Consider the following 6,752-nt stretch of genomic DNA (forward strand, 5'->3'; position numbering starts at 1 on the left):
AAAAATGTGCAAAGTGATGAGAACCGCATACTTTTTTGGCCTCACAAATTATTAGTTATTAATCCGCCCATTATCCCCCATGTCCGTGACATGTCCTGATTAATTAGTGGACAGTCTGACGTGGATTTGCAAAACGAATCAGAAGACAGATAAGCATATAGATTGGGTCGGCCAGCGAAGCAGATATTTGATCCTCAACCTCCAAGCACATGACAGTCCACTAAGGGTTATGTCACAACTGCTGATTTTAACAACCGATTCATCATCATATGTCCTTTCATTTTATAGATGCGAATCTCAATCCTATCGTGGTTTAACACTAGATGGAATATTATTTCATAGAGGCTAAGGTCCAATGTATAATAGAAAACTGTGTTTTCACGACTCTACGACATCTGTTCATTCTAGATCGTTGTTATGCAGAATTTTTCACATGATACGTCCCATGTCCTCTAAGGAATCGCCAGACCTCATTATTGATCTTCATCTTTAAGAGAGTACTTGGATGTTGTCTTTTGTTGCATTGCTTCTGTACATACATACATACATACATACATATATATATATATAGGGATAGGATCAATGAACAAATATTTTTACAAATACTTTTACACTTTCTTTAAGCCTTTTGATTACATGACATCCAATGGTTCTTATTTATTCATTAAATGACATGAATGTTTATGTGGATTTTAACTAATATTAAAGATAAAATAAAATTGAAAAAAAAAAAACACAAAATCTGGAAAATTAAAACTAAAATTCAAAAAGGAAGAAACTCTAGTTGTACGTAGTCCTTGTTACATAAAATAAGATACATTGTGTACTAGCTTTAAAAGATGGTATGAATAATAATATGATACATTGGAATGGAGTAGTAGGGTTCATGCCGTTCATCACATCACTTCTGTGCAAATGGAGTATTCTCTCTGGACTCAGGAAGTTGAAAATGCGATAGTCCCATTTTGCAGGTTCTTATTTTCACCCTTGAATTCTACATAGTCAAATTTGTAGAACTAGATTTTGGTTTCGCAAGTCCATAATTTGTAGAACTAGATTTATTTGCGCCTAAATGATTTGATTTAATAATTATTTTTTATATGATTAATATCAAGATTGGCTTGGGTGTATTGTTGTTGCTGCTCAACGGCATTGTTTAGGGTTTCCTTGATTTGGAATTCCATTTAATTCAAGGTTCTAAAAGACGCTAGGCGCTAATCGAGCGGTGAGCTAGGGCCTAGCGCCTAGGCGGATTAGGCGGATTTAAGTAAATCTATTATATTTTGTGTAAATAAGTGTGTTTATACTTAATATATATATATATATATATAATTTCATTCCAAACTACAAAATAGAATGACATATATATTATAAAGTATTGGAACATAATTAAAACACGGGGAACATGCATATAATGTGTATTCATTTAAGCATTCAACAAGTCTCTTACAATTTATTGAAAAAAATAAAATGCAAAATGAAAGTTAAATTTTCTGTTTAAGTGAGTCGCAACCTAGGTCGGCGCCTCAGCAACTCTAGGCGTCATTTCTTAATTTTCAAACGTCTAGGCATTAATCGAGGCGGTGACCAACCGCCTAGCGCCTAGGCGGTGCTAGGCAGGGATTTTTAGAACAATGATTTAATTAATAATAATAAAGGGGGCTGTTTTGTTACACAAATATATATTAGTTAAAATCCACATAAGCATCCATGTCACCTAATGAATAAATAAGAACCATAAATAAATATATATATATATATATATATATATATATTTTTTTTTTTGAAAAGATGATATTATCTACATTAAAAGGAAGGGGAATAGGCTTAGCCTTACAATGAACTAACAATAATTTGGCTCAAATTCATCTTTGGCGAGAATTGAATCAAAGATCTCTTACTAACAAATGAATAGAAATACTATTAAACCGTATTACTAAATTACACATTGCTTATGTATATTGACTTGTTCTTTAAAACAATAAAATTCTCCACCATTTCAATTAAGAAAAAATAAGTCCTATTCCATAACCAAATATCTTTCCGATCAAAGAATGGAAAACAACTTAATATACGTTAATGTGACCATCACAAACATAAATTTTTTTATTTTTATTATTATTATTATTATTTTAAATCGAACTTTGAAACTCCTTGTCATAACAGATAATCAAACAACTACATAATTGTAAAATAAAATTACTGATATGACTATTTCAACATTTATGTGATGCTCAAGGTTCTAAAAGACGTCAGTCGCTAGTCAGGCGGCATGGTGGGACCTAGTGCCTTGGTGGGCGTCTAGATGGACTAGACGGATTTAAGTAAATTTACTATATTTCGTATATATAAATATCTGTTTATACTTAAAATATATATAATTTCATCATAAACTATAAAGTAGAATGATATATATATATATATATATATATATATATATATATATTATGAAGTATTGGAATATAATGAAAACATGGGAAACAATCATATAATGTGTGTTCATTTAAGTATACAACAATCCCTAATAATTTATTGTAAAAAATAAAATATAAAATGAAAGTTACCTATTTTCTGTCTAAGTGAGTCGCAACTTAGGCGGGTATGACAGACACCTTAGCAGATCTAAGCATTCTTTCTTAATTTTCAAACGTCTAAATATTAATTAAAACAATAATCAATCACCTAACACCTAGACGAAACCTAAATAGCGCTAGACGAGTTAGAACAGTGATGATGCTACATACTTATCGTTTTTCTAATAAATGTAATGTATAGGGCACAAAAATCACGTTTATGATGTGACCTTGATTGAATATAATAAACCGACCATCACCGTCGACGACCGCCCCTGTTTACTAAGCAAACGATCAGCCGCATGCCACGTATGAGGTCCCACTGGTACTCCTATCATTCTGTGCATTGATTAACCTCACCGGATGGTGAGACTGTGAGAGGACCCGTTACCACGTGTCCAGACATATCCCATCAGCCGTCGATTGTTTAGTTTTAATTGTTAACACTCGAAATTGGACGGTTGATTTTTTTAATAAAGGAGTTCGAATTGATTTCTGGGCCGTTCGATTTTCATTTCACTTCGCACTGGAATGCACGAAAAGAGATAATACTATCAGTTGATTTTTGTTTGGCATGGAGGAAAGTACTTTTTAAATTGTTATTTTCTTAAATAATTAAAAAAGTGCCCCTTAAATGCCCGCACCTTCAAGTGTTAGGGTAAATGAATTACTGGTCAAGTGTAGCATGAACAACTATTGGCGCTTTAAAAATATAATTATGCATTCTTCGAGTATTTGTTTAAAGGAAAGTGTTATTTACACATATTTTTTTACTTTTCATAATTTTTTTTTTTAATTTTAATCGTCGAATCGGATGAATTGAAGAAAATCAAAGCACAATAATTAACAAGAGGTGTGGAAAAGGTAAAAAGGAGTGTGTGGATAGCACACCCCTTGTTTAAAATATAAAAAAATTTAGAGTACACAATCAGTTTTTTAAAGTGTCAATAACAGTTTTCTTTTGTAATGCATTATTATCTGGGGAACTTTCATGAAAATGGCTTGGACTAGGTTTATTTTAATAAAATAACTATGTTTTAACTTTATTTAATAAAAAGACTTAAATTTTAATGAAAAACTCTTAAATTTTAATAAAAATAACAAAAAAAAAAAACTTAAATTTTATTGAAAATGACATATTTTTAATATTAAAAAAAAAAAAAAAAACTAATGCGCGGATCCGCGCGCCCCTCACACAAACTGTTTATGAAACGTACTATACTATTTATAAAACTTACTACAGTGTTTATGAAACTTAAGGGTACTACACTGTTTTATGAAACTTACTACACTGTTTATGAAACTTATGTTTATGAAACTTAACCGTACGACATTGTTTATGAAACTTTCTACATTGCTTATGAAACTTAACGATATCACACTGTTTATGAAATTTAACGATAGATGCTTGTCCCAAATTTTCAAGTTCTTTCACCAAAATGCAATAAAAGGATTTTTTTTTTTAAAAAGAAAAAAAAAGATAGAGATCAACGTCCACGCCGTTAAAGTCATGCATGGCTAATAGCTCAATACCACTACTAGAAAAATGGATGATGAATCCAACGATGTTGTCAATGATGCTGCTCCACCCTTACCCCTAACCATCCCAACCCACACCTGATCGACTCCTCCTAACCATACCACCCCATATGTGGTTCTGAATCGAACGGAACCCACTTCAATTTGAAATTTTAATTTTAGAGGAATAAAATATGCTTGGATTATGTCAAAGGGTTATGCAACTGAAAGATTGGTTAGGTGCTCTTTGCACGCGCCTTTAGTTAGATTTTTTTTTCTTTCTCTTGTCTTTATCATTAAATAAAGTTATAGGATGGTTTTCGGTTAAAACTTAAAGTTTTAAAGCCATTTTCATTAGTTTACCAAAGGTAATTGAGTGGGCTAATCCTCACAATAGCTTAGCCATAATAATTTGGTTCTAATTCACATTTGGCGAGAATTGAACTTAAAACCTGTCACTTATAAATAAATAAAAAAGAAAAAGAAAACATAGACCATAGTACTAAGAGGCAGCAAGTGGCAACTAGTTCACCAATATATTGTAAGTAAGAGGTCTTAGCTTCAATTCTCACCAAGGCAAATTTGAATCATATTATGCTAGCCCATTGTGATGCTAAACTCACCACTCTTATTGTAGATAATATCGTTCTTTTAAATAAAATTAAAAAAAAATCCTTACAAGCAACAAGGAATAAAGTATGCATTTACACCATGATTAGGAGATATTGAAGCTAACATGTTGGAGATATGAGTGATCATGGAACAACAACAACATTTAAGTCTTATTGCACGTAGGTCGGTTGTATGAATCCTCGAAAGAGAAGGAAGAGAGTGTCAGGCAGTTGACAGGCGACACTCTATTTTTCACGTTGAATCTCTATAATAATTGAATGCCTATAATAATTGAATGATAGATGGAAAATTGGAAAAAATTGCAACACAAAAACAAAGTGCCTTCCTATTTTTTTTTTTTTTGTTTTTTTGTTTTTGAAAAAACAAAGTGCCTTCTTAAGAAAGCAAAGCAAAAGGGGCATTTTCTTTTCAAGATAATCAATGGATCCACTAATTGTACATCCCCCTATACAACACAAAGTCCAAAAAGACTGCACACTTGATGCATGGTAGTGGGGCATCATGACTACGTTTTGATATGCATGATGTAAGGGTAATACTAACCCTATGTTTTGTTCCACTAATTAGTGAAACAACAATTCTTGACCACTTACAAGGGATTCTAGGTCTTTTAATCTTGTGATGACCAAAGAAATAGAAGAGATTTCTTGGCAGTGTCATCATTAGACACTAATATTAGAGAGATTACATATCAAATTTCATACTTTTTAATTTTCGGGACAACTTCATAAATAATTTGTGTTTGTCATCTTGTGATAAAATTGAGAGATAAACCCATAGGAGTTATGGGGTCAATCTATGGAAATCTAGCTGTGTCTCTCTCATTACCTCACTGCAACGAGAAACATAAATTCACAAGCGCTACACCTTACAAATCTCGACCTATGGAAGTTTCTAAGCAATAATCACTTTCGAAGGGGGGACCCATGTGCCATATGTATCCATCTCTCATTGTGTGACCGTGGTCAAAGATGCAAACATAATGTTTTAAGGTCGTCCTATAAAAGTGTCTCTCCTTAATTTCGATACTCTAATCATATAATGGCATGTTTGAGGATGTGTCGGGTCCATTATCTAGATGATGACACTGGTATTGACTATGTAGCCAATTCGACATAAAAAGCCGATCAAACCATACAAAAGTGAACGAGAAAATGAAATCTTCCACAAATCTTGTGTGATGGAAATGCCAAGAAGTTGGTCCTAAACTGAAAGGCAAAAACCAAAGCCAAAAACGAAATGCAGCGAACAGGAAGAACACGAGCCACATGGCCAGCACCGCCACAATTCTAAAAGCAGATAGAAAAAGAATCCACATTGAAAAAGTAGTCCAGGGAGAATTTATGCCACAAATAACCGTGGCCAGAGCCCCTTTTAGCACCACACGGGTCGCAATCACAAACAACACACAAAAGAAAGCTCATATTTCAAACATAAACCGACATGCATGCAAAATCTACAGGCCTGTATAAGAATCCTCACAATTGTCGGCACCTTCATTGTGAAAATTTTAGGATGTTTCGGAGTATTAGCAACTAAGTGTGTTTTAAATGTTAGATTTTAATTTTTCTATTTTTAAATAAAAATCAAATGGTTAAAAACATTTCATTCCATACTCTAAAATACCGTAGAAAATTCATCTTCATGAGAGGCTAAGACCGTCCATAGTGCTTTTATCAGAGTTTAAATTTCCATATGTACGAATCGTAGAACAATGTTTCTATAGTGGTGCGAGTTTAATAGCTATGAGAGTCATTCTAAAAGATTCAAACTCACGCGGCTCATATATTACACAAAAACAATAGAACACAAAATTTCCGGCATATGAGTTTGGTTTCAATTTATAGAAATCGAACTGAAAATTTCCGACCTACTATGAAAGGCCTAACAAAAACGCTAACATGGGCATTTTTTCTTCTTCCATGTAATAGCTATTGTAATTCAGGTCATTATCAAATGTCAAAACAAGCATCCTCCCTCCTGCACGGAATCACAAACGATGACATGAAAAACATCTTGGAGAGACCA

Source organism: the organism of the source record quoted next, unplaced genomic scaffold (assembly GCF_019419815.1).
Source record: "Pyrus x bretschneideri cultivar Hongxiangsu unplaced genomic scaffold, Pyrus_bretschneideri_v1 Contig4, whole genome shotgun sequence".
NCBI lineage: Eukaryota > Viridiplantae > Streptophyta > Magnoliopsida > Rosales > Rosaceae > Pyrus > Pyrus x bretschneideri.